A 24,247-nucleotide genomic window follows, 5' to 3' on the forward strand; every position below is an offset into this window, starting at 1 on the left:
ATTTTCCCTGTGGTAATTTGAAGCGGGTTATTTTGCTCCCCATTTCCATTGCTCTTTCGGGACCTCTTTTTTTTTTAAAGCAGCTGTGACGGCAAGCGCTTAAGTGCTTGACGTCACAGCCAATCAGCTGCTTAGGCGCTTTTCCCCTCTGGGAAAGGGAAAAGGGAGCCTCTATTCAACCCAAATCCCTTTGGGTCCCAGGCTCTTCTGTGTCTTCCCATAGTTCCTCTGGGAAAGAGAGAAGAGGAGCCTCTCTTTGCTCCCAACCCCTTGGCGTCCAGCCTCTTCTGTGTCTCCCCAGACTCCCTCTAGGAAAGAGAGGAGCCTCTTTTCCCCTCAAATCTCTTGGCGTCCAGGCTCTTCTGTGTCTTCCCATAGTTCCTCTGGGAAAGAGAGAAGGAGCCTCCGTTCCTCCAAATCCCTTTGCCTCCCCCATTGGTCCCTGGGCTGTCTCAGGGACGTAGCTAGGATTTTAGGAAGGGGGGGGGGTCCAGACTAAGCCGCACACACCCTTTATTTTTTTAATGGAAGGGGGGGGGGGTCTGACCCCAAGAACCCCCCCCCCCCCCCGGCTACGTCCCTGGCTGTCTGGGGGGCAATCATGCAGGCATGTACTGCAAAGTCCATCTGCTGCTCAGGTGCTCAGGCAGAGGCAAAAAAAAAAAAAAAAGAAAAAGAAAAAGAAAAAGAAAAAAAAGAAAATAATAATACAGTAACAGTTAAAAATGGTGTTTAATTGCTCTCCTCACACATCGGTCTATGAATGTGGAGCAGATGGGAGGTTGCAGGGGGAGTAATGTGTTTACTGCGTTTGGAGCTCAATGTAGTGCAATCGCCTTACCCTGCTTCCCAATCCACTGGGGGAAAGGCTATGCGAACGGAAGAAAATGCCGTCGGCGATGCAGAAAGAGAACAAAGAGGGTGACACCTCCAGGCCAGGCCCTTGAGCGCTGCTCCTACTATCTCCAGGTTCCCGAATCAGACACCCTTGTCGTTCCCATTTGTATGCCCCGAATCAGACTCAGGAGGCACAGGAAAACTCGCTAAAAAGCTGCTGTTTTTTTAAACCAGTTTATCAACCTATAATTCAGGCTTTTCAGGATAATTCGATTCAGATTCAAATTCCAACGGGAACAATATCGGAGCAATGCAGGTCGAATGCACGCTCAAATGGAAATGATGCACCCATGATTTGTGTCCTTATCCGCTTTATAGGCCAGTGGGAATGGGGCCTAGGAAGAGCTTCCTGATGGTAAGAGCTGTTTGATAGTGGAACACACTGCTTCAGAGTGTGGTGGAGTCTCCTTCTTTCGAGGTTTTTAAACAGAGGCTGGGTAGCCATCTGTCAGGAGTGCTTTGATTGTGTATTCCTATAAACAGAGGTTGGACTGGGTGGGCTTTGTGGTTTCCTCCAACTCTATCATTCTAAGTTACACTGCTGCACCTACAGGGCCACCCCAATACTGCAAATGCGATCCACCCCTCTATTGTCCCCCAATATCTCAGAGGAGGAATGGGGGGGGGATTTAAGCACATGGGAGGAATACCTAAAATGGTCCCAGAGAAGGCCAAAAATGGGACAAAACTGCCCTGAAATCTCCTGAAAGCATTTGGGGAAAAAACAATATTTTTGATTCCCCCACCTGAAAAGGGTTCAAAATTCAAAAGGTTTTGAATTTTCATGCAGCCCATGGGCTGCACTTTCTCCACCCCTACCATAGGCCAATCATAAATGAATCACTGAATGAAGGGCATGCATCCTAAAGACACACTTGGGACAAGAGCACAATTTGTACAGTCCCCAAATACAAAGCTATGTTGTTACACCACCAGTTCATGCCAAGTTCAGCAAGAAACAAGGACAGACCTTGTGGTGATAAGATTTATCCATAGCAGGAGTAGAGAACGTGCTGGCAACTGTAGCCCTGGGTCAGAGGTAGCCTAGACTCTTTCTCTGCTCTGATCCCCCCCAAGCCCCATGCACCCCAGTTTTGGTGGGGCAAAAGAGTGAAGGAAGGGCAACAGCTGCTCCTGGAGTCTTCAATGAGCAGTGAATTTGATATTTACACCCCTCCCAATGTGCTTTAAAAAGTTTAAAATCACAACTACAGAATTCACTTCCAAATTCTAGGAAGGACATACCTCCCACCAGCAGCAGTCTTTACTCTGAATCCCCAACAAAGAAACAGGCCAAGGGCATGAGTGGCAGCAGAAATCAAATATGAGCAGCACTCAGAAGGCCAGCCAACAAGTATAGGTTCCTTCAGCCACTAGCAGTAAGTTGATCACTCAGCTAGCTTCCAGTCCAGTGTTACTCTCGGGAACTTTGGAGCTTGAATCAGAAATACCTTGGTCATGCTGAGTGAGGAATCCTAGGAGCTGCAGTTAAAAAAAAATCTTCCCCTCAGGCTCTGGGATATTGGCTCTAGCCTGGCCTTGCAACCATGACTCCTTGAAAAGTCTTCCATTTATTTCCACGCCTCTAGCTCCTTCCAGCTGAAGATACTGTTCACCTTTTGCACAATTGAGGTCAGAACCCTGTCACCACCAACACATTTCCATGGGAAGGAGGGGAATACATAGTTCCTCTAGCAGAAAGGCAAATGCGAAGTACAGGGACAGCGGTGGGGCTCTGCACCGTGATTGCACTTGATGAGAACAATGACCCCATGTACCCAAAAGTCAATATCATTTTCCAAGTATTTCAGAAACTGAACTCATTATTGCTCTGATTGGCAGCGGCTGTGGATCTGACAATGCCAGAGACTGAGGGGGAGTGGAACATTCCCATTTTGCAATAGGCCCCAGGGAGCATCCCTGCAGTTACCCAATCAGAGCTCTGGACAGGATGGTATTTATCTTTGCTAAGTCTTATAAACAACAGTTAGGACTGGAGGGGGAAAATTCTACAGTAAGTAGCTTAGCTGAAACCCCATAATTATTAATTTAAACCTTGGGTAAGTACTACAGGGATCTTTTATTGACCATGAACCAAGAAGAACCTCACATTAAACTCTTGATCTGAATCAGGAAGACTGCCACAGGCAACCGTCCACTATCATGCTAATCTTCTTGCTGGCATTTGCCCAGAATCCTCTGATATAGTCAATCTTCTTCATCACTTGCCCATATGGTAAAGTCAAAGTTCTGTCTCTTATTTTAGTGGATTTTCTCAAATAATGTTTACTTTGGGCACAATTAAAAATGCATAAACAGAAATTAAAAGATCCTTTCAAGGTTAGACTCTAATTTATCCTGATATGCTTCTGTTTCAGACCATCCATTGATACAATTCCTGTAATATAGGCTGGATCATTTAAGTATAGGTATCTTCAACCCAGTTTTAAACATTGGCGCTGGCATACTGATACTGTTACAAAAGGGCAGGTTGTTGTTGCTGTTGTATTCCTTGAAGTGATTTTGACTTATGGCAACCCTAAGGTGAATCTTTCGTATGGTTTGAATATCAGGTCTTCTATGGATTTTGTTATGCCCCCCACCTTTTTTTTAACAGACCAGCACATGATTTTTTAAAAAAATGACAAAATATGTTGACCAAGAAAAATATAAAAAGCCCCCCCCCCCACACACACACTTTGCATATATGTCTTTGCTTTGGACTCCTTTCTTGGTTAACCCTTCCTCCTCTGTATCATACAATGACATCCAAAATCCATAAAACTGCAATACCTATATTGGGACAACCAAAATGCATAAAATGCAGGCTTTCAAAGCTCTACTGGCCTCTTCATCAGCAAAAATTGTTATAAATCATACAGGAAAAAGAAAAGGAAATGACAATGTTGGAATCACAGGTCTAGATTTTGTCAAGACATTGTTGTTTTCAGTGAAGATGATACGGGGAAGATATCCACGTAGGCAGAGGCCATTCCACTCTTTTGGTCATGTGGTCTCTCGGAGACAAAGATCCAAAACACACAGCAGAAATAATCCAGTTTGAGACCACTTTACCTGTTCTGGCTCAGTGATAGAGAATCTTGGGAATTGTAGTTTATTATGGCACCAGAACTCTCTGACAGAGAAGGCTAAATGTCCCAGAATACCCTGGCATTGAGCAAGGGCAGTTAAAATGGTCCTCTGCCTCCTTACACACCATCTCATTATAAGAATTCAAAAGGAATGTGCAGGAGCCCTGGCAACACCAACATGTGTTTCCCAGTCTGAAATAGGATCCCCCACACCTGTTGGGGTCCTGGGTGCCATTGGGGCCAGAGATGGGAAGGAAGGGGGAGACCAAGGTTTTATGCCCCCATCTGCCCTCCTGACAGAGTCCCAAACCTTATGCTAGGCATAGTGCCTGCAATGGCCATGGCAATGCCTGCCCTGAGCGAGGGCATTAGATCTGGCAAGGGTTCTTTGGTGGCTGGAGAGAGAGGGCCCCTGGTACTCACCCTTCTCCTGTGTCTTCTGGCTGGCTTGCCTCTCTGACCTTGGCCCTGTTTCAGGCTGGGCAGAGGTGATGCAGAGAAACTCTTTGCCATGGCTTTTGGCTGGCCTGTCCTCTGAACCCTGGCCCTAAACAGGCTGGGCAGAGATGATAAGAGAAGTTTCCATACCTTCTGGCCATACCTTCTGGCCAGTTTCCATACCTTCTGGCCAGTTTCCTCACTGATCCCTGGCCCTAAACGGGCTGGGCAGAGGTGATGTGGAGAAACAGAGACATGGAGGGGATGCCCCTCACCATCTCTTCCCACGGCTCCCATGTGCTGCAATGCTGTTTGCAGAAATCTCCTGTGCTCCCACCATGAAAGGGGGGCAGCTTTGGAGGAGAGGGAGAGTCATTGGCAAAGCCAAGACCTTTCTCCAATCTTGGGAGCCCCTGCCATATTAAGTCTTTCTTCATGCTTCCAAGGCAGCAAGAGAAACAAAGAAAGAAAAGGACTGGAGTGGCTGTAGTGAAGAAGCTGCAGAGCAACAGCAAACACATCCCAATGGGTCTCCCTCTGAAGCCAGCTCCTTCTGTTGAGCTGGCAGACCCTGAGCTAGGGAAGCCTGAGCTAAGGATGACCTTTAGCCAGTGCTCTTGGGGTCCTCTGTCATAGCCACCACCAAGGAAGGGGGGAAAGGCAGGAGAGAGGAGAAGAAGGGAAGGCCAGGAAAACTCTCAAACCGCTTTCGGTGAAAGGAAAAACTTTGCTGGCTCTAAGAGACACATCCTGCTAGGAGCATAGGCAGGAACAAGACTGAGGCCCAAGGGGGCTAGCTCCTCCCTATATAGGGGGGCGGTCTTTTGTTTATTGTCCTACAGGAGCGAATAGGAGGAGCTTAACCCAGAATACAGGAGGTTAGGACCCTGTCTGCTGGGAAATGGTCTCAAACTAGATTATTTCTGCAGTGTGTTTTGGACCAAAGAATCCAGGAAATAAAATTTAAACTCCATCAGCAACAGAAAAAGAAACTTCCTTTGAGATCCAGGCTGCCCCTATTCTGTGTGAGCTACCTGCCCTCTTCTTAGGCACAGTACATTAAATTTCTTAAGAAGCCTCTGTGCTGTTGCATTTTGAAAAATTTTAGGTGATATTTATATAACACAAGCCAACTACAATCCCAATTTTAAAAACTACTGCTGTTTTGAAGATTTTGGATGTTGTACTTTGTTGTATGGACAACATGGCTCCAACTGATATGTTTACTGGATCATGTGACTGGCACCTTTTGGAGAAAAGACAAAAGAAAATATTGCTGCCACAAAGTTCCCATCCCACTTTTCTTTTTCAAAGAGCTGCAAGAGTCATGTACTTGAGCTTAGGAAAGTTACTTTTGGAGCTAAAACTCCCCAGAATTTCCCCTCTTTCCAGCATAACTACAGTTTATAGTGAATGGGGGATTCTGGGAAGCTGAATTAAAAAAAAGATTTTTTCCAACTGTCCTTATTTTATAGCTTTCTTCTGTTATGAATTTGCAGCAGGAGGCACTGAACAGATGCCATGAGCTATGTACGGCATGCAGGGTTGCCAGATTTTGCAGCTGGAGGAAGCCATATCCCTAAATCTCTCCATGAAGCATAAAAAAAGCCAGCTGCAGTTTCTTCTTTCATTTAAGCTTTGACCTTGTTTTCCAATCTGTCCTCAATTTACTGTGATAGATCAGAGAATTGCGCGCGCACACACACACACAAAAGGGGGGGGGGCAGGAATGGACAGAAGAAGCCTGGGGTTGGGAAGAGAGATTTAAAAGTATATGAATTTTCACTACCATAACTACATGACAGGATGTGGGCACAAAGAGAGCAAGTCAAGAGCTAATAAATCTTTCATCTCATCCAAACCCTAACCTTAGCTATGTAGGCCTGTGTAAAGTCAGGTACAGAGGATGCATGATCTTGTCACTATGGTGTAAGACATACACATTTGGACCCAACATCACTCAAGGGGTCACAGTAGTGCACTTCATCCAACCAGAAATTATGTTACCTCATTTCTGGTTTTGGGTTTGTTTTGTTTTTTGCCCATGTAGGACTTTTTAAAGTTTTTAATGGGAGCTGAAGTCATTTGGGGTCTGGGGCACTGTAGCACCCCAAGTACTGCTGTGTTTTGTAGCAATTTAAGTCACGGGGAAGGAATAAAAACATCCAACATTGGAATCTGGTGGTTTTGTGTGGCTTCAAAGGCCACAAATTGGGTCTCTGCAGCATGCATGTAGCCAGTAGGCCAGACCTACCCCACTCTTTTGACTTTATCCAATTTAATTCTCACATTTGACATCCAAGTCTTGGCCCTCTTCCCCACAAAGGAGGGCCGGGAGGGGGGTGAGCAGTCTATCTTCAGGTTTATATCAAGAGCGTAATAAGCAGAGCACAGCTGATGGTGCTTTTCCTGGCATGGCAACTGTCATTACTTTCCATCCACACATTAAGACACCCTTTTGAAATCATATTTTTATTGTTGATTTCCAGTTATCTTTCATGAAGTGACCAGATCAAGTCCATAGCCATCAGCCTAGTTTACAGGTGCTCCCAAACCAGAACAGTGTGCTATAGTGATCAGAATGTTAATTTGGGTCTTTGGCTTTCCACTGAGCTATGAAACTCACTGCATGACCTTAAACCAGTCACTATCTCTCACCCTGACACACCTCATAGTATTGTTGTGGTGAGAATAAAGTTGGGACAGGACACATATGTTGTCCTTGACAGGACATATGCTGTCCTCACAAGAGGAAAGAAGGGAAATTTATTTGTAATAGATAATACACCCCACCAAGTCACTGTTAGATTCACAGCTATGGATGTCAGTTAAAAAGTTAGCAACCCCTACCTACAAAGACAATAGTATAGGTAACAGAACCCCAATTCAGGCCAACCCTTGGGCTCCTGTCACTCCCCTTGATCTTTTACCCTCAAAGATCTCTCTCTGGATCTGATACTCAGGCTACAAGGTGACTACTATTCTGGATGAGTGGCTGTGTTGATTAATGGGTTCAGTAGCATAACACGTAAACAGTTTTCCTTACTCCAACACTATCACATAGCTGTGGGTTAAACAACACTGATACTTTATACATTCTCAAGTGGAGTGGCATAAAAGCCCAACATGGAATCTAGAGCTCTGAGTAACCACTATCAGACTAGATTTCAGTTTTGGAACAAAGTGTTCACCAGTGTGTTTATTGCAGCAAGGTTTCCACAACAAATGCTGTTTAGTTTCCTTGAAAATCCTCATTTTGCTATACAGTACTTGGTTCAGCAAATATAGATAAGGTACAATTCCAAATGCAATTCTATGTTACAGTTTGGACCTAAGCAAGCTGAGGGATCCTTTGGGAACTTGTTTTCTGTTTATCAGGGGGACTATTTATCAAGCTATATTAAAACCAGTTGCAATGAAGCCATCATCTTTGAATCTATTCCACTTAACAAGATCAAACCCAGTTTGCACCTAATTTTCTTAAACAAATTTCCAGTATTTGTTATTTAAATCCATACATGAGGAACTTTAAACAAGGATATTTTAATCAAATCTAAAAATCGCACACACAATAAAACAATAAAGAATCTTTAGTATTGTTACTGTGTCTTTTCAAGTCATTTCTGATTTATTGTGACCCAAAGGCGACTTCCATCACAGGGTTTTCTAGGACTGAGAGACTGTGACTCACCCAAGGTTACCCACAGCAAGTTTCCATGCCCAAGCATGGATTTCAACCATGCATTCCAGAGTCGGAGTACATCACTGAAACCACTTTGCCATGCTGGCTCATTTTTAGTACATATAGAATAATATTTTAATTATTCACTCTAAGGTTACCAACAATACTGGATAGGGTTGGCATAATTTTGGCAGTATAAACTTTCCCCCAGTACATTACTTCCAGAGAAAGCATACTCAGATGAGCCACATTAGGCCATATTCATTTTGCCTCGCAAAATAGGAAAATTGCTTTCTTCTGGGAGTCAGTGATGTGGTAGAGAAACCAAATTTGTCTGTTCTGAATTATTCCTATTTATAAATCTTACTGGAATGGCATGGGATGACACCACCATGCACAGAATCAGACCAGCAGTCACACTGTTCTGATACACACACATCAGGCATAGAGGAAAATATTCAAAAACATATTTTCCTAAATACAGTACAGAGGGAATAAGTACTAGATGCCACTTGGTGTGTACAGTTTCAGAAGAAGCCATCTTTCATTCAAGAAGACCTTACTGGAAGGAATATGAAAGGACTGACAATTAGCATTTCCTTGACCACTTGTAAGGCTAAGTGGGTGGTTGGCCATGGGCATGTACAGATGTCCTACTGTCAAACATCCCTGTGGCTGAGCATGTAGGTCTGCAGAAAGCTTTCTAACTGGGTTTATCTGAGCTGAGTTACTGTGATCTGTACAGACTGGAAACCCTGCCTTACCTAGGTTACCAGGAATTGGCAGATGTGGAAGCTTAAAGGGATATATGAGCCCCCCAGGGGACCTTAGAGGGTCAGAGTTTTACTGTACCTTCCTGCAAAAACTTTAAATAAATAAAATGTCCCCTCAAAATGCCCCCAATCACTCTCCAGGGGTATGGGGGCATTTTCACCATATTCCCTTCCCTTTCTTTTTTTTTTTAAAAAAAAGACCCACAAACTTAGTTGTTACTGTTGTTCTCTGCCTTCGAGCCATTTCTTACTTACAGAGACCCTAAAGCGAGTGTGTCATGAGGTTTTCTTGGCAAGATTTGTTCAAAGGTTTGCCACTGCTGCCTTCTTTTACTGAGCAACTGTGACTCAGCCAAGGTCACCAGTGGGTTTCCATGGCCAAAGGGGAATTCAGACCCTGAGCTCCCAAAATCCTAATCCAACACTCAAACCATTAGACCATTCTAGCTCTCTCTTTCTCTCTTAATGCTACCAGATGCACAGGGACATATGGTCAGTGGGGCTTTCATATGTACCCACATCCCCATCACCCCTTTATTCCTCCAGACATTCAGGTAGAGGTCTCAGCATGTTTTATGGTAATCTGTATTTTAAGGTAACATGTCATACACTTGGATAGGCAGTCAGTTCTTTGGAGCATGACTTCAGCTATTGTTTGGTCGTGCCTAGGGTTGCCATAAGCCGGCTGCAGGCGGGACAATCCCGGGTTTTGACCACTAGGGGGCGTCCCTGCACGGTTTCCTCCTTGTCCCGGGTGGACGAGGTTTGCCTTTGCTGGCCCTTGCAGAGCCTCGCACATGGCTAATGAGGAGGACTTCCTCTTCCTGAGTCTGGGGCTGAACAGCCCGCCCCTTCTCCAGGCCTGAGCCTATGAGGGCTGGCAGGGGGCAGGGCTGTTCCAGCCCCAGTCTGCCCCCATTGGCCAGCCAGACTCAGGAGGAGGAGCTCCTCCTCTGTTGGGCTGGGCTGCAGCCAGAGGGGAAAGGAAAGAGTCATTTCCTTTGCCCCTTTTTGGTGCCAGGGAGGAGGAGGATGAAGAGGAGGAGGAGGAGGAGGAGGAGGAGGAGGCGGCAGTACTGTATGTATTTTTTAAGCTGTATTTTTTAAACTGCATTTTTAAAGTACATTTTTAAGCTGTATTTTTAAAACTGCATTTTTAAAGTACATTTTTAAGCTGTATTTTTAAACTGCATTTTTAAAGTACATTTTTAAGCTGTATTTTTTAAACTGCATTTTTAAAGTACATTTTTAAGCTGTATTTTTTAAACTGCATTTTTAAAGTACATTGTAATTTTCTTAAACTGCATTTTTAAGTACTTTTGAAGCTGTTTTTAAACTGCATTTTTTAAAGTAATTTTTAAGCTGTATTTTTTAAACTATTTTTAAAGTACATTTTTAAGGCTGTATTTTTTAAAACGCATTTTTAAAGTACATTTTAAGCTGTATTTTGTTAAACTGCAGTTTTAAAAGGGACATTTTAAAGCTGTATTTTTAACTCAGTTTTAAGGATCATTTTTAAACTGTATTTTTTAAACTGCATTTTTAAAGTGCATTTTTAAGCTGTATTTTTTAAATTGCATTTTTAAAGTACATTTTAAGCCGTATTTTTTAAACTGTATTTTTAAAGTGCATTTTAAAGTGCCTTTTCTGTGTATTTTTGATGCTTTTAATGCTAACAATTCTCCCTTGCTTCGACAATGATAGTGTGGTGATGATGGTGATCTCGATATCAGCAAGCCTCTCAGGCATGGCCAATGTTAGCTGCTCTGATTTTTACAAACTCATGTGCAGTGAAAAAAAAATCAAAGTCCCTTGACTAAGTACACACTTCTGAGACGTAGAGTTGGTGCAAGAAACCTGAAACGGCAAATCCACTTCTTGTGAAACCACTTTGACATGTTCAATATGCATAGCCATGTTAAACCATGCTAAGTGTTACACTCAAGGGGTTTGATTATGGAATAAGCCTCTGAAATGTGCAAGAGGCCATGTTAAGTAAAGCCACGTGAAGTGCCCAAATGTGCTGTTATGTGTGGAATGGAGGGGAATGGAGGGGGGTGGTTTGGGCAGAAAAGGAAGTCCATTTTTGCCATCTGTCTAGGAATAATGCCCAAATGTCCTCCATTTTGATCATGCCTAAGAAACATGCATTTATATTAACATTTTTTAAAAAAGCATCAATTTTTTTGCATGTCCTCCATTTTTATAAAATGTGTCCTACATTTGAAATCGTTGTCCTACATTTGTCCCGGTTTGGAGGTCCTGACTTATGGCAACCCTAGTCGTGCCTGACAGCAGTAACAGTACAATGAGCAGAGCAAAGTAAAATGTCAACCCAGAAAAGATTCTTTATTCTGTGTTGTTGTTAGTGCTGTTGTTGCTATATGCTCATCTAGTATAACAGGTGTTGCTGTATGGTACTAGCTTGTCCATTACAGGTAGGATAGGGGTGGAGGTGGGGATGATGAGAACATTTTCATTCAAGAGTACATTCAAACAGATTTCAAGGTTAACTAACTGAATACACAGAAGTAATCTGTACATCCAGACAAAAGTAAGTGTTTGTAAGTCCTGTTGATTTAATGGGAAAGGTGAGCACATCCTTCCATTTGTATTTCATTGAATCTAATGGGACTTAGAAGTACTTTCAATTCTGACTAGATTGGATCACAAACACTCCACAGGCAGGGTTCACCATTTAAAGGACAAGCACAAGCCACAGTTTGCTGAAAATTAAGAAAGCAACTATTTAGCAGGTTTGCAAGGGGCAGAAGACTTATGAACCCCGTAGAGGAACAGCTACTACCAGGTTCCCAAACCATTGCACTGAGAGGTCCTCAAGCATCGTAAGGAATTGTAGATGGGATGGAGGCTACAGGGACTGTCTGCACTGTCATGGCACTGGCAGTTTGCATGGCCACCCTCCCCATAAGGCCTCACTCCAAGGAAGCACTTCTAATAACAAGGCATGTGGGGCAAAACAAACAATAGAGGGAGTTAGTTGAACATGGAGAGTATGAAAGAAGGGGTGATGTGTCATCTTGCCTCAGGCAGCAGTATCTTTGACAGCCAGTGTGGTGTAGTTGTTTCAGTGTTGCACTAGGGTTTTGAGAGCTCATGTCTCAGCCATGGAAACCCAGTGGAATTGCTGCCACATTGCAGAATAAATGCAACGTGACACCACTTTGTCATGGCTCCATCTTATGGAATCCTAGGATTTGTAGTTTGTTGTGGCCTCAGAGCTCTCTGACAGAGAAGGCTAAATAGCTCACAAAACTACACATCCTAGAATTCCCTAGCATTCAGCCATGGCACTAAGGCTGCATCTACACTGCATTAATTCTGCAATGCAGACGCAGCTTTAGTGACCTTGGAGAAGCCATGCTCTCTCTGCCTCAGAGGATGGCAATGGCAAAGCCCTTCTGAACAAATCTGACCAGGAACTCCCTGTCAGAGATTCACCTTAGGGTCACCATAAATTGGAAATAACTTAAAGGCATACAACAAAGAGGAGGAGAAAGGAAATTTAAACCCTAAGGCCCTTGTTCTGGGAGTAAGTTACTCAATGCAACTTTTCTGAGCAGACATGTATGCATAGTACTATTGTACTGCAAAGATGCTTGAAATGCCTGGGAGGATAAAAAAAATAGTCTTCATGTACACAGCTCTGAGGTTCTTGAAAGAAAGGATTCAAGTGTGATAAGGGGGACGTATGTGTGTTTTGCATACTTCTTGTAAAGTAAGCAAAAACAAGAATGGTTTCTGTATGGACCACAACCTTTAGCTTGCTTCACAAGACAAAAAAGAAAAGGGGTGTGAAAAAAAATATTTTGCTCTCAAGTCCCCCATGAGCTATCTTGCTTGGCTTGAAGGATAATGTTGAAAGATGACTACATAAGTTGGCAATGCCTTTTGCAAGAAATACAATTAAACCCCTCTGATTCCAGCAGTATTCTTTCTGTTGCAAGACATGTCTACTAAGCATGGAAAAACAGAAAAGAATTGACTCCACTGGATTGTGTCCAACTGAGGCGGGATACAGACTGCTGCCTCCTTTTCCGCCAGCGGGAAGCCACAGCAGATAAACTGCATGGCTTTCCACCGGCAGAAAAAGAACTTGCAAAAAGCGGGTTCTTTTTTCATCATGCTTGCGATGCCCAAGTGTGCAAATGTCACATTCATGACATCACAAGTGCGCCATGGCGTGCGGATGCTAAGTGTCCATCGTGTCAAAATGGTGATGCCCATGTGTACGGAGTACGTACTAGGGTTAGGGAGCGTCTGAATGGTGCATGCTACCTAACCCTAGTACCGCCACCACCACACTACATTTTGCCCGTCTGTAACAGGCCATAGTTTTTATTACACATTGCAGAACTTGCTGAAGAAGAACTCCTCTATGGGACTGTGTGCATATGTGTGTTTAAAAGTGGAAGTGATGACATGATGTACTAGAGTTCTCACCAAGAATGAGGGAAGGGAAAATGGGGCCCGTTAAAACTTTCTTAGGGATTGCCTCTGCCTCACAGGCTGTATTATTTATTTTATTTATATCTCCCACTCATGTATTAGAACACCACAGTAGTTTGAAAAGAGACTCTTTTCTGTAACAAGTAAAGGAGAGGAGAAGGGCTTTCACTCATTTAGGGTTTGCAACAGACACAAAGGAAGCCACACTATAAGGAAACTGATCAAGCTAAAGCTGGGTGTTCTTAAAAAAATATTTTTTTTTGTAGCAATTGAAATGAGAACTGTTTTTGAGTGAAATTGTTTGCATTTCTGATTACAAACTAAAGGTGACTGAAGATCTCTTGCTAACATTCCATGGGCTTTACACATTGAAACAATGTGATTAGAAGGAAGAATGAGTTCAACTGAGAGTATACATACTCAGTTGCATGTTTGGCTGCATATTCAGTTGTGTGATTTTGTTGTTCAGGGTTCAGTGGCATATTCAATGCATACCTCTGTATGCAAAGATCTATACTACGCAACACTCATACAAGATTTTGGCCCTTGTGTGCAATTGCCCAGCTTCATACATAAAATTTTACATGGGTCCAGATGTTGATGTATTCATTTGTAGCCCTTCCATGTTTTTCCCACTACATCTCCGCCCATCATAATCCACAGGAGGGGAAAGATATAATGCCTAACAATGACTTTTGACTTAATCTAGACTCTGGGGGCCAGTCTTCTATCTCTGGATCCCTCAGGGAACAAATGGACCAACAAAAACAACAACAACCCAACAATACCTGCCATCCCCAAAAGTCAAGGTACAGTTTTGAAAAATAGTTGTTTTTTTAAACTTAACAGTATCATAGCAGGGCCTGGAACCTATTTAAAAAGGTCAATTTCTGTTCTTGGAGGCTTCTAGGAGTTGCAATTTATGCCATTTTTTGGTCAGAAACAGGGCAGTAAAATCAGTGGGAATAGATGAGGGCCACAAAAACAGCACTGGAGCTACATCCAGCCCCAGGGCCACACTTTACCCACACTTGCTAAAATGCATTTACTCAAAGATAAATATGCTAAAAGAAGCCCAGACTACATTCATCCTTAAATATATTATGTGCAGTTGAGGATCATTTGCTGTTCCATTATTTGGTAATACTCCAGTCCAGACTGGGATCAACACATGAGATGGGGATGACACTCCCCAGGTATTCTTCCCTCCAAAATTTGTTCCACCTGTGAAAGTGGAGACTCCATTAGTGTAACTGGAGGCATTCCCCTTCACTTTTTAAAAATGTGGTGGGGTGGTGAGCCTTGGCAAAAAAGTGACTGCAGGGAACATTTAAACCTGCCCAATCCAAGCACAATGGTCTCAACCTAGATGACTTGGGGATTCTGAATTTTGCAGTATTTAATTAATATACATGTAGTTTAGCCCAGAAAGACCTGTATCACGTGTACTTAGGGTTGCCATAAGTGAGGCCCTCCAAACCGGGACAAATGTAGGGCAACATTTTCAAATGTAGGACACATTTTTATAAAAATGGAGGATGCGCAAAAAATTGAGTTTTTTTTAAAAAATGTTAATATAAATGCATGTTTTTTAAGCATGATCAAAGCGGAGGACATTTTGGCATTATTCTTAGACAGATGGCAGAAATGTACTTGCCCTCGGGTTCAACTTTACTTCTCAGAAGTGTGTACTTGGGCAAGGGACTGTGGTTTTTCTTCACTGCGCATGAGTTTGTAAAAATCACAGCAAGTTACATTGGCCGTGCCTCAGAGGCTTGTTGATATTATCATCATCATCACCACCACCACCACCACCACCACCACCATAATTGGCCAAGATTGGCAGACTTGTTAGCATTCAAAGCACCATAAATACACAAAAAATGCACTTGCATATATTTAATAATAAAAAATAATGAAATAATAAATAAAAAACAAGGCAGGGGTGTATATACTGTATTTGATAATAAAAATTAATGTAATAAAATAAAAAACAAGCAATAATAAAAATTAATGAAATAAAATAAAATAAGCAATAATAAAATTAATAAAAGAAAAGAAAAACAAGGAATAATAAAAATTAATAAAATAAAACAAAAACAAGCAATAATAAAATTAATGAAATAAAATAAAAACAAGCAATAATAAAAATTAATAATATAAAACAAAAACAAGCAATAATAAAAATTAATAAAATAAAACAAAAACAAGCAATAATAAAATTAATAAAATAAAAAATAAAAAGCAATAATAAAAATTAAAAAAAATTAAATAAAATAAGTACAGTATTTTATATTTTTAAATATAATTTAAAAACCCCAAAATACCAAGGCAGACCTAATGGCCACTGACTCAGCTTTCCTCCTCCTCCTCCTGCTCCTGCTCCTCCTCCTCTGGCCCAATTCTGCCCTGGCCTTCAGGCACCCTTCCTCCGGCTCCTTCCTCCTCCTCCTCTCCCCCCTCCTCCTCCTTAGGATGGCTGGCGCAGGAGGAAGGGAAGCAGGGCAGGGGCAGGCGCGGGCGCTGCCACTGGACCCTGCTGAGGCCTGGGCGGTGCGCAAGCCCTCACAGTGGGGGCGCGGTGGCGGCGGCGCTTCTGCTGCCGAGGAAGAGGAGGAAGGCGGAGCCGGAGGTGGGTTGGCGCTGCAGCAGCCGCGTTAGCAGCAGCAGCAATGGCCGGAGCGGGCCCCCAAACCGGGAACAAGGCACGGGTGGGGGCCCAAACCGGACCAGGACCGGGAGGGGCCCCCCGAAACCGTGATTGGCACGGGGGCCGCCGGGTTATGGCAACCCTACGTGTACTATATTCCTCATGTACACATGATACAAGATATTCTATATAAACAACCATGAGATTTGATTTTTATAAATATGGAATTGGCCACTTGATTAGATTGACTTGATTAGACTGGCTATGTCTAGAACTGTGTGCTCAAGCCTTAAGGCAATACCCTGGCAATGGACTATTGAAAGCTCAGGATATTAAGGCCTTTGACAAGGTTCCCCACGACATTCTTGCAAACAAGCTTGTAGAATGTGGGCTAGACAAGTTAACTGTTACATGGATTTGTAATTGGTTGACCGGCCAAACCCAAAGGGTGCTCAGCAATGGCACTTTTTCATCCTGGAGGGAAGTGACCAGTGGGGTCCCACAGGGCTCTGTCCTGGGCCCAGTGTTATTCAACATTTTTATCAATGACTTGGATGACAGAATTGGGGGCATACTCATCAGATTTGCAGATGACACCAAATTAGGAGGAATAGCTAATACCCCTGAGGACAGCATCAAAATTCAAAATGACCTGAATAGACTAGAAAGCTGGGCCGAAGCTAACAAAATGAAATTCAACACAGAGAAATGTAAGGTACTGTACTTAGGGAGGAAAAATAAAATGCACAGATATAGGATGGGGGACACCTGGCTGAATGAAACTACATGTGAAAGGGATCTAGGAGTCCAAGTAGACCACAAGTTGAACATGAGTCAACAGTGCGATGCAGCAGCTAAAAAGGTCAATGCAATTTTAGGCTGTATCAATAAAAGTATAGTGTCTAGATCAAGGGAAGTAATAGTGCCACTCTATTCTGCTCTAGTCAGGCCCCACCTGGAATACTGTGTCCAGTTCTGGGCACCACAATTCAAAAAGGACATTGAGAAACTGGAGCACATCCAAAGGAGGGCGACTAAAATGGTGAAGGGTCTGGAAACCATGCCCTATGAGGAACGACTCAGGGAGCTAGGGATATTTATCCTGGAGAAGAGAAGGTTAAGAGGTGATATGATAGACCTGTTTAAATATTTGAAGGGATGTCATATTGAGGAGGGAGCCAGCTTGTTTTCTGCTGCTCCAGTGACTAGGACCCGGAGCAATGGATGCAAGCTCCAGGAAAAGAGATTCCACCTGAACATTAGGAGGAACTTCCTGACAGTAAGGGCTGTTCGACAGTGGAACACACTCCTTCCTTGGAGAGTGGTGGAGGCTCCTTCTTTGGAGGTCTTTAAGCAGAGGCTGGATGGCCATCTATCAGGGATGCTTTGATTGAGAGTTCCTGCATGGCAGGGGGTTGGACTGGATGGCCCTTGTGGTCTCTTCCAACTCTACGATTCCATGATTCTATGATTCTGGTGATATCTAAGGAAGAAAATGTCTGGCCTGGTTTTACCTTCTTCTACCAGGAAAACTGCTAGGTAATTGGCCTGTAGCTGTTCTCTTGCCCACTAAATGAATGATCTTGACTTAGTGGGTTCAGTTCTGAATGGGGCCATGCTTATGTTTCTTTCCCTACCTTAGATCTCTGTTTGGAAAGAAACAAACAAAATACATAAAAGAGAGAAATAGGCAAAGCAAACTTCCTGAAGAGATGATGGCTGGTAGAAGGATTTGTTCTTCCAAGAACTTGCATGCCTCCAGCTACACTCCACATCACATATTTGTAAACAAACTCATGTAAAGAAAATAATATACACTCAGCCCTTCATTTTCACTGACATTTTATCCAGATTGACGCATCCACAGCTTGAAAACATCTTAAAATATATAAATCCCCAAAAGCAAGCCTTAGTTTTGCCTTTTTATATAAGGGGCACCATTTTACTATGCCACTGTATTTAATGGGACTAGAGCATCCATGGATTTTGTTATCCGCAGGGGATCCTGGAACCAAACCTCAGAGGATACCAAGGGCCACTGTAGTTGCCAATAAACACATTTGTTACAAAAACACTGTATGTATTCAGTTACTTCTTTGTACAATGGAAAAGGTAAAGGTAAAGGTAGTCTCTTGACATGAATGTGTAGTCGTAACCGACTGTAGAGGGTGGTGCTCATCTGTGTTTCTAAGCTGAAGAGCCAGCATTGTCTCTGCTCTGGTGATCATGTGGCCAGCATAACTGCACTGAACGCTGTTGCCTTCCCACTACTAAGTGGTACCTATTTTTCTACTTGCATTTGCATGCTTTTGAACGACTAGATTGGCAGGAGCTGGGACTGGTGATGAAAGCTCATCCCATCATGCAGCACCCGGGCCTCAAACTGCCAACCTGCTGATCTTGCAATCAACAGAGTCAGCATCTTAACCACTTGAGCCGCTGCATTCAGTTACTTCTTTCTGCAATGGAAATCAAGGCCTATATCCAGGGTGGGACCATGTGGCCTTCCAGATGCTGCTGAACTGGAAATCCCAGCATTTCTCTCAACATCAGCTATGCAGGTAAGGGCTACTTTAATTGCAGTTTGGGGTCTATATGATTGCTACCACCATCTAAATAGCATCTGGAGGGGCAAGATTTCTACCACTATCTAAATTAGTCAATATTAAACATCAGTTGCTGATGGCACAGACACCCTAGCATAGCTGAGCTGCTTAGCATGTGCACTGTCATGTTAAACATGTCAAAGCCATCTTCAGAAAGAACTCTCTATATGTGCTTGCCTGAATCCTGAGGTCTGCTGGAGGGTAACCCTCCTTTGTATCACACTGGTGAGTTTGGGACATGGAAGAGGGCCTTCTCAGTGAGGGCACTTTGATTGTGGAATTCCCTCCCCTTGGAGGCCTGATTGACACTAACACTGATTTCATTTAGGCACCAAATAAACATTTAGTTTGTGAAGTCGAGGGCTTTCATGTCTGGCATCCATAGTTTTTTTTTGTGTGTGTGTGTGGGTTTTTAGGGCTAGAACATGGCCACATAACCTGAAAAACCCACAAAAAACTATAAATATTTGGTTGTTCATCAAGGCTTTGGGGCCTTATTGATTAATCTCAAATACTGATGTACACTGTTTGAACACCTTTAACCTTTGAAATCTGTTTTAATTTTTTATTATGTTTAATATGCTTTTAGTGTGCTTACATTATTTTTACTGCTTTAAACTTTTAAACTTTAATTTTGCTTGTAAGCCAGTCTGAGATCTCTTCCAAATTAAAAACATTTTAATAATAAATAAACAAACAAACATACTCAATCAAGGCATATTTTCCTCATCAGCCTGTTTGGAGGCTAGCAGTCTCCATTTCCATATTGCTTGGTCAGAAGAGATTCCTCTCATTTCTACAGACTGCACTGGGGCTGAGCAAGATATTTTGCTTCCCGGAGTGAAACACAACATGGTGCTGCTTCTTTTGGGATTGTGGTGGTGGTAGTTTAAACCTTTCTTCAGCAAAACATTGATAGGACAGTTGCAGGATAGTTACAAGATACATAGCAAGCACTATAACACACAGCTCCTTCCACCCAGTATAACCTTCCTGAAACAACAGCTTCACTCCAGCTAATGGTGAAACAGACCCTGGCTAGTATAGGCTCTTGACCTATTAACATGCTAATAATATATATATATATATATATATATATATATATATATATATTGCTCCTAATATTTTAGTGGGCTTAATTATGAGGCCAATTTAAACTGCAGTTTGAGGCACAGAGCCTCTGAAACAAAATGAAGCTTTTAGAAGCTAGATTCAGGAACAAGGGCTGTGTTGTCTTCCTTGTTTCTGAGGGCCTCACATTTAGAAAGGAGAGGGCTGCGCAGAGCAAAGCAAACCCAAAGTCTTGGCGCACCCTGCATTTTTCATTCAATCTTGGCTGGAAAGCAGTAGTTTTGCAACTAAGTTTCAATAGCATATGTCTTGTCCTATGTTCCTTCATGTTCTCATTTACTGGATTCTGAAAATATATTTTTTAAATTCTTCAAGTTGTAGTACAAAATGTAATTTTACCAAGTTCTGGACCTCTGTAAACAGAAGGTGATGAAATGGAAACCCTTAATACAAGATAGCATCTTGTATTAATGTAACCCCTTACATAGTGGGGCTATCACTCTTCAATTATTTCAAACTCACATGCAAGCATGAATAATTTCATAGTTTTCTCCCTGTTAGGCAAGATTATGAGAGGTATGTGCATTCTTTCCCCTGATGTTTTGAATTTTGGGATGTTTCTCATGATTTCCCCCCAAAATAAACTGCATATTTTGAAGTGAATACACTGGTTTCTCTCTTTAATGGTTTTTTTTGTGTGTGTGTTGAAAGGTATTTGTACAAAACCCAAAATGTTTATGCAAATTGTTGCCAAAATGGGAGTCCTGAAATGTAAAGGATTGGTGCTGGTTGACTGTTTTCTCAAGGGATTGTCCCAGTGAATTGTGAGACACCCATCCTCACTGAGAATGAGAAAATCTGTGAGTATTCTTTAAATTTACAAGTCTCTCTTGTTAGCATATCCGACATATCCTACGCTGTATACAGGGTTTCCATATTTTTGTAATTTCATATCTGGAGCTAGAAATGTTCTAAAGAGGTCATGATGACCTTTGAAACAGCAGGTGAATTTCTATGGGAAGGATACAAAGAAAGGTAAAGGACCCAGGTAACAACAAGATAAAAACTGAGTGGGTTTGTTGATCGCTCTTGTTCTCCTCCCATCCCAGGCTTTTGCATACTAAAGACAAAGGCAAAAGCGTGGAAGCCAATACTTCCTACCTAACCCCTGCTGTGTTCCCAGACAACTTCCCTATCCATCTATCCTGGGGTTTGTCCTAAGTCCAATTGTTGTTTGTTTTTTTACTTCGAAGTTAACACCATCTTTCGTTCCAGAATCCCATTGTCAATTCCTTTGGAAGACCTTTATTTATTTATTTATGGTATTTATACCCCGCCCTTCAGCCCTAAAGGCTATCAGAGCAGCTTTCATTAGATCCTAGCTGCCTTGAGACTGGGATCTCAGGTCCAAAACTACAGAAATAATCCCATTTGAGACTGCTTTAACTGCTCTGCCTCAGTGCTAGGGACATGTGGGTGCTGAAGTTTTGAGAGACATTTAGCCTTCTCTGTTAGAGAGTTCTGATGGCACAATAAACTACAATGCCCATTATTCCCTAGAACTGAGCCAGGGCAGTTATAGTCGTCTCAAGCTGTATTATTTCTGCAGTGTGCTTTGGACCTCAGATATAAATAGCAGTCCCAAACCTAGCCTCTTCACACACAGTTGGCCCCCAGTCTGCACTCAGTGCACTCAAAGCACTTGCTGAATCACCCTCAGACTCTCTGAGCCATATCCCACTTTCTGTGGTCTACTCTCCAGGACAGATAAATATTCTCCCCCTCTACCCCTCTAAAACTCCGCTTTCCAATTTCCATACCTCTATTTCAGTTAGCTCTGGATGGTGTGCCTGTTTGAATTACTATCGTATGTTTGGTTGTACTCGTGCATATTTCTAAATAAAAATCTTTATTCACCAGTCTTGGAGTCCTCCTCAGTTAGTACTGGCATTATTAGGTGGAAATGATCCACAGGTTGCCCAGCCTTTCACCAGTGTCTTTGGGCTAAGCAATTCCCCAGTTGGTGGGGAGCCCCCCCCCCCCAACCCCCCCTGCACCTTTTTGGATAACACTCTGGATCAGTATAGACCAGATTTTTTAAATCTCTCCTTGCCACTGCTAACAGGCAAACAGGTTCAACTACAGTGGTACCTCGGGTTACGAAATTAATTCGTTCCGCCGCCGCTTTCGTAACCCGAAAAGCCTTCGCAAGCCGAAAACCCATAGGCGCTAATGGGGAAAAGCCGCGATTTCGTGTGAAATAGCGCCGAAAAGCACCAAAAATTTTTTCGTAACCCGAAAAAACGTTTGTAAGCCGGAACAGGTTTTTTGAATGGATTTTTTTCGTAACCCAGAAATTTCGTAAGGCGGCGCATTCGTATCCCGGGGTACCACTGTACTCTTTTTCTCTAAGGATGAAAAGGAATTTTGCTTTTCTTCTCACCTGGAAACCCAAACATGTTCAGATGTAATTTTATGCTATTCTCACAGCCAAAACCTATTAATGAGGACAAGCACACAAGCCAGAAGAGGCTGCAGCAGTTTGCTTGCCTGAGCCCACTGGGAAACTGTTGAGGTAATGGAGAGCAAATGACTGTTTCACATTGAATTCAGTTTGGAGGAATTAAAATAGGTTAAGGCAGGGGTTCTCAAACTGTGGGGCAGGAGCTCCGGGGGTGGTGGCACAAGAGTTCCTCAAGGGGTGGTGCAACATTTGGAGGCCTTGATCCCTCTTCCTCCTCTTCCTGCATTTCCCAAGCCTTTTCTGTCCTGGAGGGGAAGAGAAAGGCAAGAAGGGTGTTTGGAGTCTCTGACTGAGGCAGGAAGAGGAGGAGGAGGAGGAGGAAGTGGAGAGCCATTTCCTTCAAAATGTTAAAATATGAATATACATGAATGTGTGGACAAAAAATATGCACACTAAACAAACAAAATATTTTTATTCATATACAGTACTATGTTGAGCAGGAACATGATGTAGATGTAAAAAAAAAAGGGGGGGGGGACAAGAGCAAAAAATTAGATAACCCCTTTGATAAGACCATGGGAGGATGTGGAAGGAGGAGAGAGAAATTAGGGCATCTTAAAAAGTGGGATGACAGAGGATTAATCAGAATTGTCCCTGACAAATCAGGACAGTTGGAAAGCATGCAGAGTAACAACCAGTGGTACAGGCAACATAATTAAACAACAACAACAAAGCAACAAGTAATATCAGGTTACTTCCCCTCAACGATCAGCACAGCAATGGATTACTTTTAAGAAGAAAAATTCCAAGCTCTGCAGTTCCCTGTCAAATTGCCCCTGAAATGCTTTGATAAGCCTTCAATGCCAGGGACTTCCCCGCCCTGGTCATCAAGTACAGAGCCAAGACAACATCTCTCTTGTCTTTCTTCTCTTGTTTGGGCATGTTCTGGTTTATCATGAAACCAGATGAAGCTGTCAACAACACAGACAGAGACCCCCATTCCATCCATGTGTGCTGCCAACAATTCTATCCCTGTGTACAGTTAGCTAAAATAAATGAAGGAGGAGATGATATTCATGTTGCCCATTGGATGAAAAAGCACCTAAAGCTATAACTAAAACAGGGTGCACAAAACAAGAATGTTTGAAGTTTATCTAAGAGAGAATGGTAGTTGCAGGGGAGGGGGTACAAGGTTAGAAAGGTAGGACTCTCAAAAACACCTACACAATGTAAAAAAATTAAATAAAAAGGCCTAGAACCAGTAGGTGAAAGGAGAGCTTGGAAATGTTATTTTTTCACTTACAGCTACACCTACAGCTTGCAAAAAAAGTTACTTTTTAAACTGCAGCTTCATCTTCCAGCTGGAAGATTCTGGGAGCTGCAGTTTAAAAAGGACAGGTTGCTTACCTGTAACAGTATTTCTTCGAGTGGTCATCTGCGAATACATACAAATGGGTTTCACTGCGCCTGCGCAGTGCTGCTCGGAACCTACTGGAATCACTGGGCAGAGTTAACTCTGCAACATATTGAAACTTTTTGGCGGTAACTCCGCCCACCCGTTATAAGGCCCCTGCCTTCCCGCTCTTTTCCCCAGTTCCACAATTTTTCCGCCAAGCAGGCGATGGAAAGAGCCAATGTGAGCAGGACACTGAGGGGACAGACGGGTGGGATTTGTATGTATTCGCAGATGACCACTCGAAGAAATACTGTTACAGGTAAGCAACCTGTCCTTCTTCTTCGTGGTCTCTGCGAATCATACAAATGGGTTTAGACTGACAAGCTAAGGTATGTGGCGGAGGGAGTGTCCTGAGACCAAAGCTATGGTGAACCAAAGGTATATTTATTACAATAAAACACCTTGAACCATAAAAGAGTCACTCTTTTTGTTCATGCACAGATCAAATAGCAATAACGTTGCTAAACCTGAGGGGAGGAACAGAGGTCATGCAAGACCGATCCCCTAGAACTTGTGCAAATCAACATACAACAAATGTAAACAGTGTCAACTGTACAAGTGTAGTAAACACAAACCATCAGTAATGCAATCAATGCAACCCTGAAACCAACACAGCCCTCCCGAAAGCTGCGTCTCGGATAGCCCTGG

At 42.8% G+C, this 24,247-nt stretch overlaps 1 protein-coding gene across 3 annotated transcripts in view; it reads right to left on the reverse strand.

Moving 5' to 3' along the window:
• Positions 1 to 24,247, reverse strand: part of GHR (growth hormone receptor) — a 251,905-nt gene that overhangs the window by 213,890 nt on the left and 13,768 nt on the right. Inside the window, exon 1 of one of the 3 annotated variants that reach the window (XM_042447388.1) lies at positions 2,349 to 2,531. The exons of the other annotated variants lie outside the window; for them this stretch is intronic. The gene's annotated coding sequence lies outside the window, so the exon portion shown is untranslated. Of the gene's footprint in view, positions 1 to 2,348; positions 2,532 to 24,247 lie in introns of those variants that run through there. 3 annotated transcript variants of the gene reach the window in all.

Source organism: Sceloporus undulatus, chromosome 2, assembly GCF_019175285.1.
Source record: "Sceloporus undulatus isolate JIND9_A2432 ecotype Alabama chromosome 2, SceUnd_v1.1, whole genome shotgun sequence".
Taxonomy (NCBI): domain Eukaryota; kingdom Metazoa; phylum Chordata; class Lepidosauria; order Squamata; family Phrynosomatidae; genus Sceloporus; species Sceloporus undulatus.